Source organism: Ceratotherium simum, chromosome 7 (assembly GCF_057802395.1).
Source record: "Ceratotherium simum simum isolate JZ-2026a chromosome 7, ASM5780239v1, whole genome shotgun sequence".
NCBI lineage: Eukaryota > Metazoa > Chordata > Mammalia > Perissodactyla > Rhinocerotidae > Ceratotherium > Ceratotherium simum.
This window is the reverse complement of record NC_141906.1, coordinates 39,596,172-39,624,151: the sequence shown is the minus strand read 5'-3', so window position 1 is coordinate 39,624,151 and position 27,980 is coordinate 39,596,172. Positions and strand designations below refer to the sequence as shown.

The 27,980-nt window shown below is 36.1% G+C and overlaps 1 protein-coding gene and 1 long non-coding RNA gene across 4 annotated transcripts in view; one reads left to right on the top strand and one right to left on the bottom strand.

The window, feature by feature from the left end:
• The window catches only part of DLG2 (discs large MAGUK scaffold protein 2), a 1,864,788-nt gene that overhangs the window by 1,069,448 nt on the left and 767,360 nt on the right, over positions 1-27,980 (top strand). The window lies entirely within an intron of this gene.
• LOC147916648 (uncharacterized) lies at positions 243-27,877 on the bottom strand. Its single transcript, XR_015552708.1, has 3 exons — positions 27,674-27,877; positions 2,577-2,656; positions 243-626 (listed from the first exon to the last, which is right to left on the bottom strand). It is a non-coding gene; the product is annotated as an uncharacterized LOC147916648 (long non-coding RNA).

The window sequence follows — 27,980 nt, the reverse complement described above, 5'->3', positions numbered from 1 at the left end:
AATACAAGTGATATTTGCAATTAAACCTCTTCCTGTTTCTTATATTTAGGATATTTTCTTTCATTCAGACCACCTTTTTGCTCCCAAACTCTTAAGCCTTTCTCAGAAAGGGTGTTGTACAGTCACAAAATAAAGGATTTGGGTGAGGAGAGGAACATCCCTGGTTGTGGCATTCAACATAAATTTTTCATTTGTGGGGTGGGGGTTGATAGCTGCCCGTCCACTGGAAAGTGATGCCTGCCTTCCCAATGGCATTAAGGATGACTCACCAGAGAGCTTGTTTTCGCCAACTCTCTCATCTCATCTGCACCAGGGAGGAGGCCCAGTAGTGCCTCTTGGGCAGAATGGCTTGCTGAGGTTTTTCTCTCCCTAATTTCTGTGATGTGTGCTTTCTCCTTGATGTATGCACATAAATCACAGACATTTGCAAAACAAGTAAAATATTAAGTCTAGGGCTCAAGTGAATTTATCACAATTAAGTAGAAGAGTGCTCAGTCAGTGCCCGTGCAGGAAAGCAACTGTGTCATCTGGTACAGAATGTTTCTTTCTTTGTGGTTAAAAAAAAATCAGAGTACAATTCCACTATTTATTTATTTGTTCTAAAACATCTTTTATGAGAACTTTCTCTGAAGAGATACAGTTAAGGACTTTTGTTGCTAGTGTTTCTCATTTTTGCAATCAAAACCAACTGTAAAGATATTTACCTCATGTAAACCTAGTACTCTGAATTTATAGAGTATCTTCAGAGTCCTTCCTGGGCACTCCTAGCTGCGAGAATTTTATTTATGGGAAAAATGGAGCTGTAAGTAAAAGATATTTTCATTTTGGTTTACAAGTGGGAAAATTAAAGCAATAAGTAAATTAAATACGTTGCTAACATCACATGGTAGAATGTCAGTGGCCATAAAGAAAACTCAGATCTCTTAATTTTGAGGTCTAAATACTCAAATCAGTCTGTCTTTTGTTAACCTTCTTATTGTTTGATGCCCCATAATGATTTTAAAAACATTATAGGAGAAGGACATGTGAAAGATTATCTAGGCTAGCCCACTGCCATTTGGCAGCTGAATGATTAAACAATTCAAAACAAGGATTTTAATTTCTGTAGTATGTTGGATTAGGTTATTTGGACCATCTCTCCCTCTGACTACAACTAAAAATGTTGGATATAATATATTAAAAAACAAACAAACAAAACTTTTTAAAAGTACCAGACAACTAACAAGATAGTAAAGAATCATCAGGCAGAAACCTAAGTGAAGGCAGGAACCCAGAGGGTTGGTGTTGACTAAAGCCACTTCTGCCGTAAGGCATTTGCTGAACCAAGTGAATTTAAACTTTGACCAAGACTTCAGATTGGAATTGTAAGATATAAAGTATAAAATACTTATCCTTACTGTTTAAATTAAAGACAAGCTTGAGTAAATAGCATAGGAAACTATAAAAACTATCCTAGCAGATTTGAAAAAAAATTAGAGAACTTCAATAAAATTATAAACAAAATTGAAATTAAAGACAAAATTGAGAAGTGTAACAACAGATCAGTCAAAGCTGAAGAGACAATGAATGAACTAGAAGATAGTTCAGAAGAAATAATCCAGAACACAGAAAAGCAAAGAGATGGGAAATACAAGAAGCTAAGAGATATTGAAGATAGATTAGAAGGACTGATAAGTATCTAATAGGAGTTGTAGAAGAAGAAGATAAACAGAATGTGGCAGAGGCAATATTTGAAAAGACAAATGGCCAAGAAGTTTCTGGAATTGATAAAATGCACAAGTACACAGATTCAAGGAGATTCATGAATCCGAAACAGATTTTTAAAAGTCCACACCCAGATATAGCATCGTGAAAATGTAGAACACCAAAGACAAAGGGATATCTTAATGATAGCTGGGGAGGAGAGGCAGTGTATATCCCAACATATGTTGGGAAAATAACTCTCATCCTATAATTTATCTTTAAAACATGAAGGCTAGATAAAGATATTTCAGAAAAACAGAAACTGAGTTTGTTACCAGCAGACTGTCACTAAAGAACTTCCTAAAAAATGCCTTCTAGGAAGAAGGAAAGTGATCCTAGATGGAAAATCTGAGCTGGTAAAAGAAGAAAAAACAAAATGCTATATACGTGAGTTAATCCAAATGAACATACATTTTATAAAACAATAATAATACTTTGATTAAAAAAATAAGAGTAAAAATATGAGCAACAATAATGTATTAATAATATGTACATATTAATAATATATTTGTAGGAGAGTAAAAGTATTGACTAAGTTTAGACATTGATAAATTAAGTTTAAATGTAATTTCAAGGGTAACCACTAAAAAAACTCAAAAACAAATAGAGAGAAAAAAGAAATCACATGACTTAAAAAATCAGTGCAAAAGAAGGCAAAATGAAAGAATAAAAGAAATACAAAACAGGTGGGACAAATCGAAAGCAAAAATAAGAATCTGGCCAAATATGTCACTCATTATATTAAATGTTAATGAAACTACTGCTACACAAAACAAGATAGCTGAGTCTCACAATATAATGGTAAGAGGAATAGGCACATCACCAAAGGATACACTTTGTGTGATTCTGTTTCTGTATAGTTCAAAATGGATAAAACTATACCCTATTGTCAAAAGATGTCGAGTAGTAAAATCTGTAAAGAAAAATAAGGAAATAATTATTACAAAAGTCAGGGTACTGGTTACCCCTAAGCAGTCAGAAAGGGGTGTATTTAGGGCACTTTATAATTGTTCTTTAAACTGTACATATATATTTTATATATACATATATCTTCCAGTAACAATGTTTCTAAAACATAGGCAAATAAATACCTAAATGATTTTGTATACATCTTTGCTAAGTATTTCCTTGTGTTTTGTGTTATTTCTTTTGATCAGACTCCCAGAATGGAGATCAATGGGTCAAGATATTAATATTTTTATCACTTTTAATAACAATGATTCAAAGCCTGTCTGATTTCTAGGCCGTTTTCTTGCAGAGTACACATTACATCCCACATATTGTTAAGTTGTTTACCAAAAATTTTATGTCACCTTTTATGGTCACCAGGAATGCATGAGTACCAAAGTCTGTTTATACCAACACTATAGTTAAAAATACCCTTTTTCAAGTTAACTTAATAGGCAGTTACTTTGTATATTTTCAAGTATATTTATGCCATGTTAAAAATAGTTTATAGTTATAAGCAAGTACAGTAGAGGAGCTAAGAATATGGCTTCTGGACCCAAGATGCCCAAAGCAGTGACCCAGCTCTCCCAACAGTAGCTATGTAAATATGGGTAGGATATTTTACCTGTTTCTCAGTTTCCTCATCTGTAAAATGAGGACAATAATAGAATCAATCTCATAGGGTTGTTGGGAGGATTAAATGTATACTGCCTAAAAAAATGGCTAGCACATAGTAAGTATTCAATATATGTTTGCAAATACTTAATACTTTTACAAGAATAGAACAAAACAGATTTGACCTCAGCAGAAATCACATCCTTAGTAACATCATACTTATAACTAGTAAAATATAATATGGCCAACTTGAGAGACAAATATTAACCTACTCTTCCAGGACCATTGGCTAACTAATCTCCTAGATGTTCTTCTGCCCCAAGGAACTCTAGTGGCTAGTGGTGACCATGGGGAAAAAGTGTGAATCAGAGGGAAGATCAAGAATGCTTTTAGTTACTCATTTAATGCAATAATGAATTATTGAGCTACATGCCTGGCTCTGCAGTAGGCACGTGGAATACTGTAGTGTGCAAGACACTGCACACAAGCAGAGGAGAGAAAAAACAAACTTCTAAGTATTGGAAGAAGAGACACAAAGTACAATGGGAGAAGGTTAACAGGAGATCCAAGTCTTATTCAAGACATCAAGGAAAGCTTCCTGGAAAAAAAAAATTGACATTTAGCACTCACTAGGGTACAAATCTCTGACAGATATATTGTCTCATCGTTGATTCTTCACAAAGATTCCATTAGATAGATATCCAATCCTTATTTTAGAGGTAGGGAAGCTGAGATACAGACCGGATGACTGGCTATATGAGGTTGTTTCTCTCATTCCCAGAAACACACTGGGATTCCCATGAAATGAAAAACCTACTTAGATGGCATTTAAGGTTCTCTGTCCTCCGTTAGCATGCAAAATCTAGAATTCATGGTGAGCCAAATTCTAGCCCACTCAACTGTAAACAGCAAACAGCTGCTTTGACTGTTTTTATTTTTTTAAGCATTAACAGGAAAATCCCAAGCTAAATTTAAATTGGGCTTTTAAGAAGAAACAATTCAAGGAAAAATAATCAGCATCTAGTTTTGTTGGCCCTCCATTAAGAAGTCTCAAAACACAAATCAGCCATAGTGTCATTATTAAATGCTCAGAAAGTATTCAGTCAAATTCACATCTCTGCTGGCTTTCCATGCTTGGTCTATCTTGGTGTTTGTTGTCTTGCAATTATGCTTGAATTCTTTGGTTACTAGGTTATAGTGAGGGATCTATTGCTTGATACTTGTTAAAATGTAATGTAAACACTGGTTTTTGGAAAGATAAAATATCAAAACCATTTGTTAGAACTGGGTTATAGGTAAAAATAAAACTAGGCTCCCTCAGAGGGTATTCTACCTCATCCAACCCCTTTCCCAAATGGGTAACCATTGTCGTTGGTTTCTTATATATCTTTTCAGAATTTTGTTATGACTCAATCAAATGTTTCAGATTTGCTCCTTTTCACATAAAGCATAACATAATATACATACTTGTCTATAATTCAATTTTTTCACTTAATGATACATCTTCAAGATCTTCCCATATCAGCACTTATTTTTAGAGCTTTCCAGTGTATGGAAGTAGGATAATTTATTTAACTAGTTCCCAATTGATGAGTATTTTGGTTGTTTCTAATCTTTTATTCTTACAACTAAACCTAGTGACATTAATGCTAATTGTATATATGTGCGCTCCTAAATTTCCAGCCTTGTGTGTGATTAGGATGGGCATACGTGTCTGGATTATAGACAATGAGATAAGGGTAGAATTAATATAAACCATTTCCAGCCCTGAACCTTAAAACCATTCTGTTCAAGCCTCCAATACTCTCTTCTGCTGTGAGGACCCCTTGGAAATCACATGTTCCAGATGGTATAGTTATAAGATGAGGGAGGGCTGCCCCACTAGGATCTGACTGTGTTCTATAAGGTGACTGAGAAACAAATCAACTAGCATCATGATAGGCCCCTGAGATTTTGTGGTTACTACTGCAGCACCTATTGTTTCCTGACTAATACAAACCTATCACTTCACATGTGTACAAATATATTTATGAAATAAATTCCCCAAAGTGGAATTTCAGCGTTAATTTTAACTTTTCCTTCTCACAATCTCCAAGACTAGGTTTTCATCAGACCCTCTAATTTATCCCAGTGCTTCTCATCTCTAACTCTGGCTTCACATTCCGTTGACACTACCCTAGTTTAGGCCCTTCCTGTTTACTGCCTGCCAGTCCCCTTGATGCTAATTTTGAGCTCTCTTAACTGTCCCTGTACATTGCTGCCAGATTAATCATTTTTCTGTTCTCAAAACTCAAGTACTTTTTCCTGAACCTCTAAAAAATCCTTTAAAGATTGCCAGCTGCCTACAGAATCAGTTCTAGATTTCCTAGCCTGGCATTCAAGCCTGCCCACACTAACATTTAGAAGATAGTTACCAGTACAGTGTTCAGCATGGAGTAGGTATTCAATAAATGGTGGTAGCTATTATATTTTATAGCCTACAACAAAATGGTGCCTTGTGTATGGCTGACATTCAACAGATAATTACTGGTAGACTCTGTTAGTGAGAATTCATGATTCACTAAGTTACATTACCATGGGATCCCTTGATTTTTTTTCTCTCACAGCTTGGTTTTAAGGTTAATCTTTCTTAGAGTGTTGATTAATCAGAGAATTGGATGGCAAGGTTACAGAAAAGTAGCTCATGTAATTCTCAGTTTAACATCTAGGGAAGCATCTTTTGTAACCAGGATGGATTGTGCAATGGTACATGTGGTATCCAAGAATTGTACCACTTAAGGCAATATTAAAAACAATGTATCACACTGAATATTCATACCGAGCATCCATACTTAAATGATGCTAATTCATAATCAAATGAGAATAGTTGTTTTTAGCATTTTTAACCATAACATTCCAAGACATAATTATCTGCATGTCGTTACCTCCTGAATTCAAAGTGAGCCCATACATAATCTGAAGTGTTTAAAAATGTTCGTGGGTTGAATGTGGTGTTCCTTTAAGAGCTAGCTGCATTTCTATAACATAGGAATTATGAAGTAGAATTTTATTTCTATCGACAAAAGCTAAAGGTTTATCCATTCAAAAAAGAGAGACATATTTAAAGATGTTGGTTATTTTTCACATTGATTTAACTGACTTAAATGAAGAAAATGTGTGAAATTATTCTAAAAGATAAATCCAGTTGGAAACTTGGAAACTTTGAAGAGATAAAAAATGAAAATAAGATATTGTTATGCTTAAACTGCAAGATATTGTTATGAATATAAATCCACTCTAAATTTCTTTAAATTTCATTCCAGTGTGAACAAAACTCATTATTAAGGACCATAAGAATAATAAGGGCACGATGAATGTAAAGCAAGGCATATCATATAATGTATTTTTATTTATACTACATGTACAAACAATCTGAATTCAGCATTTTGCTATTGATTTGGGACAGGTGTTTTGTGGAGGATCAATTGAAGAACAAGAATGTAAAAAAAGGCAGGCTCTCCCTCTCGCTCGCTCTCTTTCTTTCACTTGCTCGTAATTTCACGTTTGTTTATGCTTTACAAAGCTGTGCCAAGTATACCCAAGTCCTGAAATCTCATTTAACATTTTATCAAGTTACAAACTTTAAGTGACAAAGGGAAATAATATACAATGAAATATTATTCGTATTGGTCTTTGCTGAGGAAACCTCAACAGTATTAGTTGGTTCTCATCAAATTAATCCTCCCAGCAGCGTTAGCTATAGAGATGCCCACAGTGCTCTCTAATACTCTGCAGAAAATAAAATGCAAGTAGGGAGCTGATATATTCTTTCACAAAGGCTTTTAAAAGTAACAACCTGGTCTATGTGAAAGCCGTGGAAATTGAAGCACATCCTTTAGTAGATGCAAACAAACTCTAAACTAAAAATATATCAGGGAGAAAAATGGACTCCCTGATACTCTAAAAGTGACATGCGGGAATTTTTATGTGGTTAGTATAAAGATGGATACACATTTAAGCAGAAGCAAGAATGACTTTATTTATTGTGGTTATTAATATTGATGTCTTTAATAACAAAAACAAATGGTTTCTGCATATTTCTACTCTCAACCCGACATCCACTTTTTATTTTTCTACCATTCTCTCTTTCCTCCTTTCCTTTCTTTCTTATCTCACATCATATACTCCTCTGCTGTGAGACTTTCATTCCTTTTTTGCTTTTTCTGTTAGCCAGGAATGGGTTCTTCTAAACCATGGGTTTCTGGAAACACAGGGTACTGAAATAATTGCAGCCCGCAATGTATAAATTTTGAATTCAAATAAATTAGGTAGCTATAAATTAGAAAGAAATAGCTACCTTCTTTCCTATTAGTGACCTCCTAGGAAAACAGCCCTCCCACTCATCCTCCCTACGCTCTCAAAACACACACACACACACACACACACACACACACACACACACACACACACACATATATAGCAAACCAAAGAACAGTGGGAGGTATCCTATTATTAAACTACACCTTTAGTTTTCCCCCGAGACAGCTTGGAAAATTAGTAGAGATGCAAGAGATGTCTTCTTGTTTGGATAGGCGCTTTGGTATTGATGGTTTTTAAAGATTTATTTTAGTTCACACGATAGGATCTTTAGCCTCTTAGTAATTAACGACATGGCCGTCCAAACTATATTTATGGTACTTCCCTCCCAGACCCTGTTACTTTTGGGATTCTGTATCTCTATAGGATAAATTGAATATATGTTTGTCTACAGGGCTGTTTTTCTTTATAGGTCCCTAGTGCATGATGCAGTGTTTGATCACGGCAGGACAGAAAAGTGTAATGTGAGCAGACCAATATGCAAAAAGTAGGCTGTGAAATTAAACTTTTTTTCTGACTCACAATTGTTTCTGGTTGAGAATTGAGAGTTAGGAGGAGGGTTCCAAATGTCTAAGATGGAATCAAATGAAGACATCTAAGAACACTAGCTATAAGAGGTGTGCAAATCACAAATCTGTTTTTCAGTCTTGCTTAGCTGAAAGGGCTGAATGGTAAAGGAATATAGCACAAAAGACGCAAACTATTTTAGGTGAATTTGGGAAATTGAGATTAGAAAGATTTTTTTTTTTTCTGATTGTAATAATAACAGTAAGGGAGTGCTCAAGGAGGTAGTAACTCCAAGAAACAAATGAGACATTTTTGCTGGAAGACAAGAAGGGAGCACTTCAACACTAAAGATGGTTATCCCAGAATTGGCTAGAGAGAGCATGCGACTGGGCTTTGTAATGGGGACAGTGTCAAGGCTCCAGTCGCACTCTCAGCCAGCATCTCACTGTGTTGAGTTTTCATCAGAGTGTAGAAGAGCAGCCTCTGAAGAACTATGACGGTAGCTCAAGTTACTTTTAGGTAATACAGATCCTCTGGTCTTATGGGTAAAGCTAAAATAAATGATGAAAAGATACGTGAAGTGTAGGCAAGGGGAAGAGATATTGTAGATATAAAATCATAATCTGGCATACAAATGTAATTCTGACATTTGATCTTCACGGCACTTGTGGACTGTGAACTTCTTGAGACAGGAATAGGGTCTTTTATTTGTCTTTTGCATGCCCCCCCCACCGCCCCACCCCCCACATAGCAGAGGGCCTGCCATGTCTTAAACGTGGTTCCTTGTCAAAGATGCTTTAGGGGCTAGTCAACAAAGCCAAACATTAACCATAGCTGGCTATTTATTTTCTTATGGGGGAGTATTTTTTTTCTGTATAACCAATTTCTTTGTTGAAGTTTTTACACTTTTGGATGTAAATAAGAAATATCTCAAGAAAGGGGATTTATGCACAGCTTGAAATATTCTACAATCGAAAATTAAAAACAATCATAGCATCATACCAGTTGAGAATCTCTTAGACTCAAAACTTGTAGCAAATAGAAATATGTCAGTAATAACTTTTATTTCCTATTTTATGCATACTTCTCAATATTTAGATGTTTGCTTTATTGAATGGATACAGAAATTACACTCTTCTAAGAATACATTTGATTTTATAGTGACAAAAAAAATATTAGACTAAGAAGGGAACTCTTCAATTCTTGGATGGATTGAAAGTTACCATTAGGGGCCAGCCTGGTGTCATAGTGGTTAAGTTTGTGTGCTCTGCTTTGGTGGCCTGGGGTTCACGGGTTCAGATCCCAGGCACAGACCTACACACGGCTCATCAAGCCATGCTGTGGCAGTGTCCCATATACAAAATAGAGGAAGATTGGCACAGATGTTAGCTCGGGGCTAATTTTCCTTAAGCAAAAAGAGGAAGATTGGAGGGCTGGCCTGGTGGCATAGTGGTTAAGTTCGTGTGATCCCCTTCGGCGGCCCAGGTTTCGCGGGTTCAGATCCTAGGTGCGGACCTGCGCAGCGCTTATCAAGCTATACTGTGGCAGGCGTCCCACAAATAAAGTACCTACGCACTGCTTATCAAGCTATACTGTGGCAGGCGTCCCACATATAAAGTAGAGGAAGATAGGCACAGATGTTAGCCCAGGGGCAATCTTCCTCAGCAAAAAGAGGAGGATTGGCAACAGAGGTTAGCTCAGGGATAATCTTCCTCACAAAAAAAAAAAAAAGAGGAAGATTGGCAACAGATGTTAGCTCTGGGTCGATCTTCCACACCAAAAAAAAAAAAAAAAAAAGCAAGTGACCATTAAAGTATTGTCGGGACTAAGATACTTTTAATGAGATTTTAATTCTACTTCTGGTAATTTTTTTTTTGATGCACACACTAGTGATGCTTAATCAAAAATATAATTCTTTGGAAAGAATTATGGATAGAATTTCCCATTTTATCCTTATGCTAAATGCTTTGCAAGGTAATGGAGGTTTGTAGGCAATGGTGTTTATTAGGTTCATAGTTAACATAGCAAAATGACTTATTGGTTAAAAAAAAAGAAACCTAGCAAAGGTTAGAGCTTGAAAAAGTAAGCACTACATTCTCAAAAAGCTCCCTGACTGATTTTCATGGTTACTTTTCTTATCTGCAGAAATTTATTGTCCTAGATTCTAACAGTATTTAAAATGGAAGAGTCTATACACGTGAAAGAATCTAAGTCAAGTGAAAAGAAATACATTGTATTAAGCCCGTATATGTTTTCAACCTTGGTGAGATTCTTAAAAAAAAGAAAAAGTAGAAAACATTCCAGACTCTAATTGTGTGTGTGTGTGTGTTGTAGGAAAAAAAGAAGTGAGAAGGGAAAATGCAAATCGAAAGATAGTTAAGAAGAGATTAACAAGCCAGAACCAGGAATAGAATTATTATAACAGCTTTTAACTTGAAGGAAATTCCAGAAAGGTGGTAGTGATGTGATCATTGATAACATTATGGTTTTTTCTTTTACTTTTGTCCCATATTTTTAATATTATGGTTATATTATTTAAACAAATATTTAAAACTCTATATTAGAGTTAGCATTTATAAAGTTAAATTGATACCATCTATCAGATCTGTTTGATTTATTCATTACATTTATTTAATTCATATTCAGTACCTAAAGTGAAAATACAACATCAACAATAACAGACCCAATGTTATGATCTTAGTGAGAACAAACTAAAACTATATATTCGCCTATATACCTGTACTAAGTTCTCACCTTAACTAGTGATTGCTTGTATTATGTTGCTTAAAGCTACAATTTAAAAAAAAAATTATTGAATTTATTATTATTGCTCTCCTTGTTATCTGCGAATTCTCAAGTTGGATTGAAAATCATAGTGTTTGAACTAATAAAGATGTTATGAGGATAATTTTAATCACATATTCAAAGTGGTTTTGTTTCCTTGAGAGAGAGAAGACTAGAAATTTAAAGTTTCGTTATAAAAATATATTTTAGCAAGGCTGTGAGTGTTTTTATGGGACGGCATAAAGTTAAAGGCAGTGTGGTAAGTGCAGAAAGCATGGAACTTAGGATGATTTGGGAGAGTCTCACTCTTATTTACTAGCTGTGTGACTTTAGGCATATTACTTAGACTTTCTGAGTCAAGCCTTAGTTTCTGTATTTATAGAATAAGATCATTTTGCAGTCCACAAACTTGTTATGAGGTTCCAATGAAGACAGTATGTGAACATTTCAAGTACGCTATCTGTCCCACAATAGAGGCTCTTGAAGTTATTCATAATTTTTCTTGTTAAATTAAACTTATAACAGCTTAGTATTTATTCTAATCGAAAGGAAATATAGTGCCAAATACTTTTTTCTTTTTTGGTGAGGAAGATTGGCCCTGAGCTAACATCTGTGCCCATCTTCCTCTATTTTGCATGTGGGACACTGCCACAGCATGGCGTCATAAATGGTGCATAGGTCCGAGCCCAGGATCTGAAGCTGCGAACCCCAGGCCACCAAAGCGGAGTGCGTGAACTTAACCGCTACGCCACCAGGCCAGGCCCCCAATTTTTTTTTGTAAATTATATATACTGGTGCTGGCTATACACATAACCATTTTCTTGTAATTTTTTCTATTGATTAGATTAAATTTAATATCTGATTTTTTGTAAAATTTTTAATTTTAATTGTAGATAGTTTGGTTGCTTTATGTTCTATGTAGTATATTGTCCTTCAAAGTTACTGCAGTTGAAAAAGCATGTGTGTTTCCAGTTCTCCATTCACCTTCCCTTTCCTCCATTAGATGAAAGCTCCATCCAGACCTTGTCTATACTTACATTATAGAGAACAAATTGTTTTAAGGAACTTATTAATTCAAAAAAGATAATGAATTTGGGCAAAGTGATTGGTTTTCTTGGTGTTAAAATTAATTTAAATTCATTTGTGAAAGGTCCATTAATAATTTCCCAACCCTCTTTTTACTTTCAGATGTGAAGTAATAACCAGATAAATCTGCCCTGGTAGTCTAAAGAGTCAACCTAGCTTAAATATAATTATGGCACTCTCCCTCATGCCCTATACCACTCAAATTGGTAATGCTAATGTTCAACTTTAATGTCTAGATTTTCAGAGACATGAAACTACCATAGATTGATCAAATGTCAGAAATAAAAATTAACTTCTAAAAGTGCATGGAAGTTTCTGAGCTGCTGTTAATTCACCTAATATTTAATGAGCTCTACTATGTAGACGACGATAAAGCAATGCTTTCATAATTCTGAGGGAAATTTTTATTAACCTAGAATTCTATAACTAGCCAAAGTACCAATCAAGCATGAGAATAGATTAAAGATATTTGTAATGGTATGAGCACTTGGAAAGTTTGCATCACATACACTCTTGCATTGGAAGTTTCATGAGATTGTGCTCAATGAGGCAGTAAATCCAGAAAGAGGAAGCCACAGATGTAGGAAACAGTGGAGGCAACTCAGAAGAGCAAGGAAGAGAAAGTGGGGAGAAGCCTCAAAATGACAGGTGTACAAATGCTCTGGGGAGCAGTTTAGATTAAAGAAAAATATCCAGAAGCTGCTCGAAGAAGCTTAGAGAAACAGTGACGTGATAGAATAAATTATATAATTGAGAGTCTGTAAATAACTAAAAGTATGATGATAAAGGCAAATACAGACATGCATCACTTAATGGCGGGGATACATTCTGAGAAATGTGTTGTTAGGTGATTTCGTCATTGTGCAAACATCATAGAGTGTATTTACACAAACCCAGATGGCATAGCCTACTACGCACCTAGGCTAATCTTATGGGACCACCATCATATATGCTGTCTGTCGTTGCCTGAAACGTTATTATGCAGCGCATGCCCGTAGTTTAAAAAAAAAGACAATGGTAGTTAGAAACTCTAAGATGGGGCCCTGGGAAAGGACTATATTTTCCAGGGCAACTACAAAGAAAACTATACAAGACAGTAGAAATATAAAACAAATTTTGATGCATTTTTAAGTGCATGGTTTGTGAAGGGGGAAGAGAAATCTCTTTGACCTTAATGTGAGGAACCTTCTGTCCTGAGTGATCTAAGACTCATGACATTGGAACTGTAGAGAAAAAATATATATAGCACTAACATATTACCTGGCTTGGCACTGAACTATTACTTACAGAATAATTGCAATATAAAAGCCATTTATTGATTTTCAACTTTTAGAGAGAAACTGTAACAAAATATAGAAGGCATTGTTATGGTTGCATGAGAAAATATAAATATCAGCAATCTTGAAAATATAGAAGTATAAATTTAATTGACACACGAGAGGCTGTTGAAAGAAGAATAGTGGTTATTATTGACAGCCTACAAAGCGTGGAGTTGAGAAAGCCTATTGAAAAGTGATGAAGTAAGAAATAGATTTTTAAGAAATTATTTACAGTTATAGAGATAACTGATAAAAGGAGTAAAATAATATAAATATCAAACATATGAAGGGGAAATGGGGCAGGAGAGTAGTGTAAGGGACTTAAATCCTCATCTTTCATATAAGGAAGTCAATAGATATTAAAATTGACGAATGAAAAATTAGAGGTATACTCATATTGTATAGTAGGTCAGAGATAAACTAGAAAAGAATTTAAGGTGGGAACAGTTTAAATTCCTAGAAGAGTGTCAAGAGTTAAAGGAGAATGGGTTGGGGTGGGAGATTCTAACATTTTGTAGACAGTTTGTGTGAAAATATAAATACATGTATTTTCATGTATTACTTTAAAGCAATACAAAATAACTGTAAAATAACCTCTAAATTAACTAATTTATTATTAATTAGTATTAATCAATGACTTGATTGCTTCTTACCTCCTGTGTTTTATCTCTGCCACCGTTAGCTCTTTGGGGGTAAGCATTGAGTTTCTTGGGGGTTACTTATAGAGTCAAACACAAGGGTTGCTCATAAAAACAAATAAATACATCTTGATTGATTGAGCTTCTGTATCAACTTCTTTAATAGGAAACAAATATATGGCGGTGTGTAGATCATTGTTAATTCAACTAACGTTTATTGAGCAACTACTATACCTAGGTCATGATTGTGGGGTCTCCATGGATCAAGGTACAAAATTATTTCAGTTTGATAAGTATACATATAAGGTTTATTATTTGATCAATATTTTTTGTGTGTCTATTATGTGCCAGGCACTGGCTAGGCCTTGGAGTTACAATGGTTACTACAGCAGAATCCTACTTCTCTTAGATTCAGGATCTACTGGTTCCCCAAAAAGGCATCACATACCTTCTGTGTGCTATTTGATTATGATGTGAAAGTCCTCTAAAAATCTGTGGAAAGAAGAAACTTCTAGAATGTTCCAGTTCAGATACTGTCTAAGAGTTCATGAACGCTGGAGAAGACTCCATTTTTCAGAAGAGAAATGAGTTTAATGGAAGTGTGTCACCTAATAGAGATCTCTAAGGCCTGATCTTGAAGAATGAGAGAAACCTCCCACGCCTGTTCATCGCACTGAGATAATATTCATTTGTGGCTGTGACCTGTGGCAATGTAGGGAATAAACACAACGGTACGCATCTTCGATTTTTAAAACTCTGTTAAGAGAGATCAAATAATTGTTGTCGCTTTAGAGGATTTAGGGGTCTAAATGGGAGTTATGTATTTATGAATTTGCACCAGTTTATATGTGGGAGGGTGAGAATGTTACAGGAATGATTGGAGAAGGCAATGATCAGATGGGTTATGGTAATTTTGGGGTCACGTGCAAACTGGGAGTTGTATCCATGAATAGTTTGCCTTTAAATATACATGATTTTATATCCTATCTCCCTTTCCAAGAGCCTCCAAATATACATCTCAGTTCCTCCATCCAGTCTCTGCACCTGGCACAATGGAAACAGATGGAAGAATCCAAAGTCTCAATTGAAGCTGTCTTGGAATGTATAACAAATTCCTATTTGCAAGTCTTGTGAATTAGAAACACTGTGCCAGCACTGTGCCACCTTGTGGCTTCTGGAGTCATTGCAGCACATACAGAACTCAAAATCAGCACCGAGTTCCTTAAAACTTTCACTGGGGCTATGTGTATTAGGTTTTATGGGCAGACACTTTACTTAAAGGGATATAGTTATCCAGGGTTCATACATATAGGACTTAGTTTTCAAAAAAAAAAAATCATAATATAGATACCTTGTCATTGGCTGTAAATCTTTTGCCTGCCACAAAATAATGATTTCCAAATTTCAATTTTAAGTATCATGGAATCTTATAACTGGAAGGGACCTCAGAGTTCATCCAATTGGATATTAGAATCCCTTTTATTATCCTTCTAATAGGAGGGCCTGCAGTCTCAGTTTAAGCATCTCTAGAACAGCTTGTTTAATTTTGCAAAGCTGACTGTCCTGACCACCTTTGACAATATTTGCCCAAAGACTGCAAATTCAACCAATGCTGCTTGCATACAGCTCATATTTTTCCATGTACCCACAAAAAACTTTTATAAAAGGATCTTCTTTCAACTGCATTTTCCAAATCTATTAGGTCAGCACCAAATAAATGGGCACTTAATAAATAATAGCCCTGTTCAGTTTTCTCATAGTCAATTTTTTAAGATGCAGGCTCATAGATTATTAAAAGTGTAAGGAAACCGTATGACCAATGACGAAGTGATTTCAATAGCTTATCTAATATTCTTCCAGTTTTACACATTTACTTTTGTCCTTTTATTTATTTATTTAATTTTTTACAACGAAGAGTCAGTGAGTACATCCTAGATGCTGGAGATGAAAAAGTAAAAAGACACAGTAAGTGCTCTTAGATTGTTTTATCTGTTGGGAAACAATTTATTTGAATAAAAAAATTTAAGTTGGCTGATGGAGCTATGTGAAAAGTACAGCAGAACCCCAATGAAAAGTATCTTGGGCTGCTAATGTATTCATTTTCTATGCTGTGTAACAAATTACCACAAATTTAGTACCTTAAAATAATAAAACTTCATTTCCTCACAGTTTCCATTGGTCAAGAGTGGCCAAACACAGCTTAGCCGAATTCTCTGCTTCAGGGTCTCATTGGCTGCAATCCAGGTGTCATATAGGGCTGCAGTCTCACCAGAGGCTCAACTGGGGAATGATCCACTTCCAAGGTTGTTGGAACCTCAGGCTGTTGGCAGAATTGATTTCCTTGTGGTTGTGTGACTGAGGGCCCCTAAATTTTTATGGTTGTTGATTGGAGGCCATCTCAAGTGTTAGAGACCATCTATAGTTCCCTGCCATGTAGCCCTCTCCAGAGGCAGTTTATAACATGGCTGTTTGCTTCTTCAAGGCCAGCATGAGAATCTCTCTCTCTCCAGTCTTCTAAGTCAGAGTCTTATATAATTACCTTGGAGTAATCATGAGTGTAATATCCTATCATCTTTGCCATTTCATGTAGCCTAATCAAGAGAGTGACATCCTGTCACCTGTGCCACATTTTATTGGTTAGATACCAGTCACTACTGTTTCTTCCTGAACTCAAGGGGTATTAACAAAAGCATGGACACCAGGAGGCAGGAATTATTGGGGGTCATCTTAGCTTGAGTCTGTCAGAGCTGAAGAAAATCTATCTGGAGAGTCAGGGAAGGCTTCTCAGGGGAAGTGGACATTGTGATGAGATGTGATGTTTTTCATGTAGATAAGAAATATGAAAACAAACCAAGCTGAGAGAATAGCTTTGCTGACATGTGCGAGAGTGAAGGAAGATTAGACAGGTGGGTCGGGGTCAGATCACTTAGGGCCTCATTTTGGGAATAAAGGAGTACACCAAAAGCCAAGGAGTAATGGGAGAGTACCAGGCAGGAAGTACCATGGTCAGAGGTTCATGGTATAAATGCTGTTCTGGCAGCAACATGAAGGACAGATGGGAGGAGGATAAGATAAGAGGCAAGGAAACAAAAGAGATGCTATAGTCCTAGTGTCATATGGTAGACAACTCAGACAGTAGAGTAGAATCTGGATACAGGAAATATTTAGGAGGTACAGTCACAGTATATTGTAGCAGTAGTATAGGGTTAGTGGTAAGAGAGAGGTTATGGGTATTTTTGTGTGTGTATTTAATGCCAGTAGACTTCTTTCAGGTGAAATATGACTTTTAATTTTTAATGGTGTTGTAACTGAAGGGCACTGATGTTTTTGTAAATGTGCTAAATCCCTACTATAAAGCCAGGTTGATCTTTAAAGACATGTGGCTATGATAAAACAAAATCTGTAGGATGAATTCTCTCACCTATAGCCACGTGCAGGGCCTATAATAGATAGCCAACCTCTACCTTCAGTGAGTAGAGAAAGGCTAGAAGCTTCATAACACTTTATCATTTAATGTCTTATTTGAGAGAAGCCTATTGATTACTTTCAATTCAGTCTAATTTTAAAATGAAAGTATATCCTTGGGTTATTTTGTCATCAGCAATGAGTCAAGGTTATGTTCTGGCACAGGATTAGGGAAGTAGCTAGAGAAGTATTCCCATTAGCAGAGACTGGCCTGATACCTTTTGATCATCTCTAAGAGAAGTTTGATGTGAAGTGTCTGGAGGTTTTACCTTTAGCTCTAAGCACTGAGAAAGGACTAGTTTAAGAGGAGAGAACTGGCACCCTCATAGACATCTATATAGTGAGAAAGAGCTATATTACGGAGGGTTAAACTCATTTCTGCCAGCCCTGGTGGTCTGGTGGTTAAGATTCAACACTCTCACTGCCATGGCCCTGGTTCCTGGTCAGGGAACCACACCACTCATCTGTCAATTGTCATATTGTGGTGGTTGCATGTTGCTGTGGTGCTGAAAGCTATACCACTGGTTGTTCAAATACCACCAGGGTCACCCGTGGTGGACATTTTTCAGTGGAGCTTCCAGACTAGGAAGAAGGACCTGGCCACCCACTTCTGAAAAAATTGGCCCTGAAAACTCTGTGAATAGCATTTGAACATTGTTTGATATAGCACCAGAAGATGAGAGAATGGTGCAAAGACTGCACAGGGTTCCGCTCTGCTGTGCATAGGGTCACCAGGAGTTGGAATCAACTTAACGGCACTAACAGAAAAACTCATTTCTAGCAGAAAAGCTGATTTGTGGAAGTCTGTTTGTTTTGCTCCACGTCAGAACTGCTTCTAAACATGTTATAATGTGTATTTCTTGTCTTTTTGTCTGCCCAACATTCATTTTTCTCTTCTGAATTGCACTCTATTTTCTTCTGGGGAATCACCTCTCTCCCACTGAGGGCAGTTTTGATGTGAGTGTAAATCAAGATACATGCCCCCATACTCCAGAAGCTGAAGGAACCCCGGAGGCCCAAACCCTCCCCTTCTGCCAGATGCTTCCCTCTCACAGGAGGCAGATAGACAATCTAAATTTTGTTGGGGTTTAATCATTCCAGCAGCAGCTGCCTTTGCCGTGTCTGGTTCTTTTATTCCATAACCTTTCCCACATCCTTCCAGTAAATTTTATTACTAAGTTTGTCAGAGTTGGTTGTTAATAACCAAAGAAAATGATACACTGGTTCATTAGTATTTCAGAAGGGAAGAGGAAAATCATGTTTATTGAGCTTCTATCAGCTGTCGGACACTCTGTTAGATATTTTACATAATATCTTATTTTATCATCACTAAATTGTCATGAAATATAAACTCATCTTCTTAATATTAATGGGTTGAATCACATTAATAGATTTTCTAATATTAAACCCAATTTGCATTTCTGGAATAAAGTCAACTTGGTCAGGATGAATTTATATATTAAAATGCAGACATATACATACAGCTAGATTCAGTATGGTAAGATTTTGATAACAGTTGTTGCACCTAGGATTACAATGTGATTGCATAACTTTAGTATCTGCTAGTCTCCAAACTGAGCTGGTGAGTTTTCCTCTTTTTCTTGTACTTTAGAAGAGTTCCCATAAATTTGAAATTTTCCATCTCTTGATTGATAGGAGTAATCTTCAAAACTGTCTGAGCCTAGTGTTTTCCTGATAGGAATATTTTAAAATTTTTTATTCACTATCCTTAATAATTAGAGGATTATTCAGGCTTTCTATTTCTTTTTGAGGCAAGTTTAATATGTCATGATTTTTAAGAAATTTATCCATTTTTTTAGATTTTCCAATTTATTAGGGAAAACTTTTTCAAGTAATATCCTACTATCATATTAAATTTTCTGCTGCATCTATAGTTATGTCTCCCTTTTTCATTCTTTGTACTGTTTATTTGTACATTTTCCAATGCTTACTTTGCATAAATATCAGGGACAACATTAACATTGTATTATCCTGTGTGATTCAGATTCCCTGTATTACAATCCCATGATACATCATTTATACATAATATAATATGAATGTGGCCCCTGAAGTTATGCAAAGTGGTGTTCTGGTCTTCTTTTTCCTTTTTTTTTGAGAGATCTTTCCAGAATTTTTCCAATTTTACTTGTTTTGAAAAAACTAAATTTGGCTTTGTTGATCCTCCTTATTGTATTTACTATCTATTTTTACTAATTTGTTCTCTTTTTTACTATTTTCTTCCTAAGCATTGGATTTCCTTTATTTCTAAATTCCTAATTTGAATATTTTACTTATTAGTTTTCAGATTTTCTTCTTTACTAATATAAAACTTAAGGCTCAAAATTTACCTCTTTCATTCATTTTAGCATCATTCCACACATCTTGGGTTGTGGTAATGTTGTTGCTGTTTAGTTGTCTTCAACTCCTTATTTAGAAACGTGCTTTTTGAATTTCCAAATATATGTTTTCAAATCTATTTCTCTATTCTTGATTTGTAGCTATTTATGATCAACAACATTGTTTTTATGATGCAGATTCTTTGATATTTGTTGAGACTTGATTTACGGCCTGGTATGGGGTGAATTTTTGTAACTGTTCCACATGTACTTACAGAGAATGTGCGTTCTCCAGTTGAAGAGTGTGGTGTTTTACATGTGTCAATTAGATCAAGATTATTAAGTGTGCTGCTCAAGGCTGTACTCTGTTACTTCTTGTATCTCAGACCTTTCCTTTTTCATTACTTCCAGTCTTCCTTGAGCATATATTTAAAAATGTTTAGTAAAGGACTGCTGGTCATAAAATCCCTGCTTTGTTTGTCCAAAAATGTTTTCATTTTATCCTTTTTCCTATTATATGTTTGCATGGCACAAAATTCTAGGAATTTTTGTCTGTGCACTTTGAAGATATAATTACACTCTCTAATGGCTTCCATTTTACTATGTAGTTGTGTTATTTTGTAGGTAACCTATCTTTTTTCTCTAGCTGATTTTAAGACCTACTCTGTTTCTTTGGTATTCTTTACTATGATGAGTCTAGATTTGGTTTCTTTTAATAAATCCTCTTGGGGCTTAGTATGCTAGCTAAATGTGTGGACTTATATTTTTCAATTCTGGAAAATTCACAACCAACCCATTTTGGAATAATGCCTCTTTCCCTCTTCTCCTTTATTGGAACTCTCTTTAGAAGTGTACTAGCAAGATGCTTTGAATGGTCATACAGGTTCTGCTCTTCACAAAGTGCCCAGGTGAGAGAAGAAGCAAGGCCTCAACGTCAGCCCTTGCTCTCCTTGCCAACTCATGTGCCTGAGGGTCTGTGTCTGTTCAACACGGCTGCTTCTTTTTTAATTGTCTCAAAGGTGTTTTCTTGGCTACCTGTGGTAGCCATTTTGTTCTATCCTCCACTTTTCTTAACTTCTTTATCTCATTTCTCATCCTTTTATCTTCTATGCTTTTTCTAGGGAAATTTCTTGAGATCTATTTTTCATTTCCTAATTCTCTATTCAGCTAAGTGTAATCTGTTGTTCATTCTTTAAAGATTTATTCTAAATGAGTATTTTTTTTCATTTCTGGAAATTTTATTTGGTTCGTTGGATCTGCTTGCTATTTTTGGTAGTCTCTTATTAACTTGTACCTTTGATTTTCTCTTTTATGTCTTTGAACATATTAAAACATTGTTATTGTACATTATTTATCCTGTAGTTTAAAGTGTTTGGCAGTATTTTACTCTTGTTTTCTTGTACTGACTCTCAATCATGATGACTTATTTTCTTGAAAATTTTATGATTGGTTTTATTGTTTTCTTTAATTCTGAGTTCATGTTCTTTGGAGATTTATCTGTGGGAATTCTTTGAGACTTAGGTTGAGGGTGATTTCCTAAAGAAAGAATGTGTGTTTTTTAATTCCAGACACCTGGGGACCACTTTAAATTATACTCTTATGTCGAAGCCTTTTTGGACCACACAGGTAGTGTGAATTTGATCCCTAAATCTGAAAAAAGGGTAAGGTTGTAATTACAGATTCTCAGGGGAGATTTTTTTCCCCTTCCAGTCACTCTCAAAGTCAAGATTGATAAACATCCTCATCCTCTTTTTTGTGGGTATATTAGTCTTCTCGTGCTGATATAACAAAATACCACAGGCTGGGTGGTTTAAATAACAGAAATTTATTTTCTCACAGTTCTGGAGGCTGGGAGTCCAAGATGAAAGAGTCAGCAAATTTAGTTTCTGGTGAGAGCTTCCTTCCTGGCTTGTAGATGGCCACCTTCTTATTATATCCTCGCATGGCCTTTCCTTGGTGCATGTGCATGGAGAGAGAGCTAGCCCTCTGGTGTGTCTTCTTATAAGGACACTAATCCTATCGGATCAAGGCTCCACCCTTATAACTTCATTTAATTTTAATTACTTTCTTTCTTTTTTTTGGGGGGGGGGGAAGATCAGCCCTGAGCTAACATCCATGCCAATCCTCCTCTTTTTTTGCTGAGGAAGACTGGTCCTGGGCTAACATCCATGCCCATCTTCCTCCACTTTATATGGGACGCTGCCACAGCATGGCCTGGCAAGCAGTGCATGGGTGCATGCCTGGGATCCGAACCCGGGCCACCAGCAGCGGAGCGCGCACACTTAACCGCTAAGCCATGGGGCTGGGCCCCTTAATTACTTTCTTTTTTTTGTTTTGTTTTGTTTTGTTTGTTTATTGCAGTAACATTGGTTTATAACATTGTATAAATTTCAAGTGTACATCATTATACTTCTATTTCTGCATAGATTACATCATGTACACCACCCAAATACTAATTACAGCCCATCACCACACACATGTGCTGAATTATCCCTTTTGCCCTCCTCCCTCCCCCCTTCCCCTCTGGTAACCACCAATCCAATCTCTGTCTCCATGTGTTTGTTTATTGTTGTTATTATCTACTACTTAATGAAGGAAATCATACGGTATTTGACCTTCTCCCTCTGACTTATTTCACTTTGCATAATACCCTCAATGTCCATCCATGTTGTCACAAATGGCTGGATTTCATCGTTTCTTATGGCTGAGTAGTATTCCATTGTGTATATATACCACATCTTCTTTATCCATTCGTCCCTTGATGGGCACTTAGGTTGCTTCCAAGTCTTGGCTATTGTGAATAATGCTGCAATGAACACAGGGGTGCATGTATCTTTACGCACTGGTGTTTTCAAGTTCTTTGGATAAATTCTTAAAAGGCCATTTCCAAATATAGACACACTGGGAGTTAGGGATTCTATATATGCATTTGGAAGAAACACAAACATTTAGTGCATAACTGTTGGATAGATATTTTCCTAGTAGACTCTTTCATTGAAGATATGAGGATTTGGGCTCCCAGTTTAAATAGGGATCTTTGTTCTGACTCTTCACCTTGTCTGACTCCTAGGTTAAGTCTCTTGTTCCTATGAGTTCATTTAAATTATTTAGGCAATTGGGAATGACAAATGTCTCCAGGGAAACTGGTGGCTTCAGTACTTAGTTCTACCTCTGGATTCATTTTTGGCTTCTGATAATTTACTGTAGTTTCTGTTCAGATTAGTTATACATTTAATATATAGATTTCATCCTATATTTTGAAACTTTTTATCATAAAAGTTTTCAAATTTTTGTGATGTACAAGTAGATAAAATAGTAGAGAAGATATAACAAGTTCCCATATACTAATCCACTAGAAGCAACAATCATCAACATTTTGTCAAACTTACTAAAGTATTTTAAAGCTATAATATCACACAATTCCAACTTACAATACTAATTTCTGTAACTTTACAAATAAAGATATTTTCTATATAATTTCCTAGAAAGTTATCAATAAATCTTTAATAACATCCAATGCTTGGTCTGTATTCAAATGTCCCTTATTGTGTCAAAAATGTCAGTTTATAGTTGGCTTGTTCAAAGCTGGATCCAAACAAGGTGCACATCTTGCCTATTGGTTTTTCGTTTGTTTTGTTTTTACTTTTAAATTCCCTTTAAGCTAGAATGATCCTCTTTATTTTTTTTTAAGTTCCAAAGACTCATTGAAAATTAAGTCAGTTGCCTTGTAGACTTGCTTCTTTATGGTATATAAAATGTCTCTATTGTTTATATTTCCTATGAACTAGAATATAGATCTAAATGCTGAATTACATTTGGATTCAGTTTCTTTAGCGTGGATATTTCATAGGTAATGCTGTGTACTTTATATTGCATTAAATCAGAAGGCACATATGTCTGGTAATCATAAGTTTAGTGATGTTGAGATTGATCAGTAATGCAGGTTTTATCAGTCTGACCCTCCCATTGTGAAGTTCCTCATTAATCTTTTCACCTAATGCTTTTACCATCTATTGATGATTGTTACCTTCTTCAGTTTTTTCAACAGAGGTTACCAATTGGTAATCTTTTTAATTATATCATTTTCTCTACATTTACTAGATGGAAATTTTCTGAAAAGAATTTTTCCTTATAAACTAAGGTTATTAGGTGTCTCTGAGCTTTAGTTTGTACAGAAGAGAGAGAATAATTGTTTAATTCTTTCTTTTTAATTACCAGTGATCATAGTAAATGTTTGCTACCCTCATGCCTCCAGTGCTGACCAAGGAGTTTTGTTTTAGGTTTGTGCCTTTTATAATGGGATAGTTCAAGTTGTTGTTATTAAAAAAAGGAATATAAATAGAAAATAAATAATCAAGAATACTGCTAAATCACTACATTTTGGATTAGTATCTCTTGGGTTCATGAAAACTTGTTGGATGTGCCATTTTCTAGGATATAAGCAAATACCTTCATATTGACACAAAAATAGTTCTTAATTTGATGAGCATTCAAAATTAAATTTCCTAGTCCTTAAAATCCTATACCATCCTTAGTGTTGTCACTCCTGTTTATCCTTTAAGGTCAATGTGAACGTACATTTCAGTAATGATTTTTCTAAAATGTTTTTTTCCCTAATATTTCATCCTCCCCACCCTCCCTGCCTTTGGCAATATAATTTTGGTTGAGATAAATAACAAGCCTATTCTTAAACTTCTTTACTCGGTGAAGGATTAATATGCATAATAAAATGTCCAATAGTGATTTATTTTTTGAGTCAGGCTAATAAGAATTAAAGAGAGAGAGAGAGAGAATTAAAGCTTATAGAAGGGGATTTCTTATCCTCCAAAGAAAAGATTGATGGTACTTTAAGCAAACTTAGAATTAATACTTTGTGAAAATATTCATTAATATGGCTATTTCTCTTCCTGACCTTATGTTTTATCAATATCTTATTATGTGGAGAAAATGGAGACATCAACATAGTACAGAAAGCTTATTTAACAGGCAAATAGGTCAAGTTTGTGTGAAATAGCAATTATGAAAATAATCACAAACAAGCCATTGAACACGATTTAATTAATTAGGTTATACCCAAAGAAAGGCTCTGCATTAATGTGTTTAACAACCAAGAAGGGCACATTCTGGTCACACCATGCATGGTAATCTATAATAAATATGAGTAATCTAATGGAAAGGTGAATATATTATATAAATGAGAAACTAGGGGCAGAGATTTTGTTTTAGGTAGCAAGGATCTGGCCTCAATAGTTGTTAGTAATAAAATATCGGTAGCTAAGTCTATAATTTAAAAAAAATTACTCCACTAGTTCTTCCAAAGGCAACCTGTAGTTTAATATTAAACAGGATGAAGTCATGTGACAAAAATTTTAATATTCAATCTATATACAGATAGATATGTACATAAAATAACTTAATTTTAAATGGTTTATTAAAAAAGCCTCCTGGTATATTTACGTAAGACAAAAGAATATGTAAAAAATTAAATTCAAAGTGTTTATTGTCAGATGAGATTAACACCGAGTTTCATGTCATTGGACCAAGCAGCATTGTCACTTGATGAGTTTTATGTATGCTGTTTTCAAAGAACCAATTGGTGAAGAAAAGCAGCCTAATAATTATAGTAGATACACATTCATTCATTCAGCAAACATATGTCAAATATCATGTGCCAGATATAGTTCCAAGTGCTAAGAAAAAAAAAAGATGAATAAGACAAGAACCCTTCATTTAAGGAGCTCACAGTCTCTTTGGAGAATTATGTACAGAAACAGTTAACATAGTCCACTATGAAAAATTTTATAATGGAAATGTGGAAGATGTGCTGTGGGTGGCTTGAAAAGAATGGGAATTCTTTTGTCAGGGTAAGCTGGAAAGAGCTTTTCCAAAGAGGTAACTTTAGATTTGGGTGTTCGAGGTTGAATACTAGTCCACCAATTGGAAAAATGGAGAATAGCAATTTAAAATTAGAGAATCAAGCACATTTGTAAAGATAAGAAATTATAAAACAGCACGAGGTGCTCAGAGGTGACGCGTCGTTCTGTGTGATTGGAGCGGAGGGTGTGTGAAAGAGAACGGCAGGGGATGAGACTCCATGCAATGTTGGGTGAAGGTGGGGAAGACTGGGTACCATGAGAAGAAGCTTGGACTTATAAAATCCAGTGTTTATAGCTGTCCAGCAAAGGCTTTGATGTAGTTTTATGTAGTTAACCACTTCTATGGTTTGTGAAGGATAAGATGAAGGTGGGGAGAGATTCCAGGCAGAAAGATGAGTTTGGAGGGTATTGCCAGAGTTGAGGGAACATAAACCAGGGTAGTGGTAGTAAGAATGCCCAAAAAGGTGACAATTTCAGAAGTTCTTTAGAACATAGAATCAGTTAGACCAGAGGAGCAGTTGAGCATCATGGGTTATAGAGTGAAAAATCAAGAATTATTCTGAAGTGGTTAAATTGGGTAGATTACAATGGCATTGAATCAAGGAGAACAGTTGGAAAAATAGATTTTAGGGAAAAGTTCCCTGAGCTTGGTTTTAGGAATGTTGAGGGTTAGGGAGCCAAAGAATACCCAGAAAGGACTATGAGGGATAGAGGCCTAGAAATATCTTCTTCCCCATAAAACAGATAATTTTAGAAGGGAAGCATCAAACTATCCATTTGAGAGTTGATTCAGCTTGGTGGACTTTCATTAAAGCAAAAGATTATTTTTCTGTCTATGGAAAAAAAGCAGGCAAACTTACAAATATGGAGCAAACGTGTTGGTCTAAAGTATCAAGAAGCTCAAAAGATCTCTTGATGTAAATTTTCACAATGTAGATATGAGAAAATTATCATCCTGTATTTCCATTTTAGATCCATATTGTGAGATTAGGCCCAGGGTTACCTATGATCTTGATTGAAAGAGATTTAATAGAAGGTTTCCAAATTTTGTTCAAATTGTAGAGAAAGAAGGTTGTTGTAAGGAACTTTTGAGATTTAGGGATTTTAAGGACTTTTTGAAAATCAGCAACCTCTAGAAAATAAAAGTAAGTTTTTTTGATTTATTAATGTGATAATTTAACAACTGATAACAGTTCCTTTTGAGGGGGCTGGCCCAGTGGCATAGTGGTTAAGTTTGTGCACTCTGCTTCAGCGGCCTGGGGTTCACACGTTTGGATCCCGCTCATCAAGCATTGCTATGGTGGTGTTCCACATACAAATTAGAGGAAGAGTGACATGGATGTTAGCTCAGGGACAATCTTCCTCAAGCAAAAAGAGGAAGATTGGCAACAGATATTAGCCCAGGGACAATCTTCCTCACCAAAAAATAAATAAATAAATAAATAAATAAATAAATAAATATTACAAAAGTAAATAAATTAAAAAATTAATAAAGGGAGTCAAGATGGCGGCGTAGGCAGACTCTGAACTCACCCCCTCCCGTGGACACAGCCAATTTACACCTACTCGTGGAAAAATTACCCCTGAGACAGAACTGAAAACTGGATGAGAGGAACTCCTGCAACAACGGACAATCCTAACTGGGGTGGAAGAGGCAGAGACTCCCTTCCGGAGAGGAAAAACGCCGCCTTCACAAGCCGCCAGCATCACGGCCGCCGGGAGCAGCTCACAGGTACGCAGCCTCCCTGGAGGCGCGGGGCCCTGAGCCGGGGAGCGCCCCCGCTGTGGGCATTTTGTGGACCCAGCACAATCGACACCAGTGGCATAATATCTGACCTTGCCTGCTACTAAAGCATTGGGGAGCACCCCCAGAAAACCCGGTTCACAAAGAAACTAAAACTGGCTCTTAATGGGCCCGCGCACAAACTCACCCGTTCCAGAAAGCATCCTAAAATCACCAGAAAGAAAGGTGCACACTGCTTTGGTGACAAGAGACTCACCTAATAGGCCCTGAGTGCATCTCGGTGAGGGGTGAGACCTCTCCAGGGACTGGGACATTGGCGGCGGCCATTGTTGTGGCCTGGTGTGAGCGTGCTGACACAGAGGCCATTGGAGTTCTCCCTGAGACCTGCTAGCCCAGGGTCTGCTCCACCCGCTAGAGCACCGATTTAATCCAGCTCAGCCAAGGCAGGCAGCCCACCCTAGAGACTGGCCCCACCTAACAACAAGCCCTCAGGCAACGTGTGGGCCTGCATAGATTGGTGACTGGATTTTCTGCAGCCTGGCAACTGAGCTGACTTGAGCGGG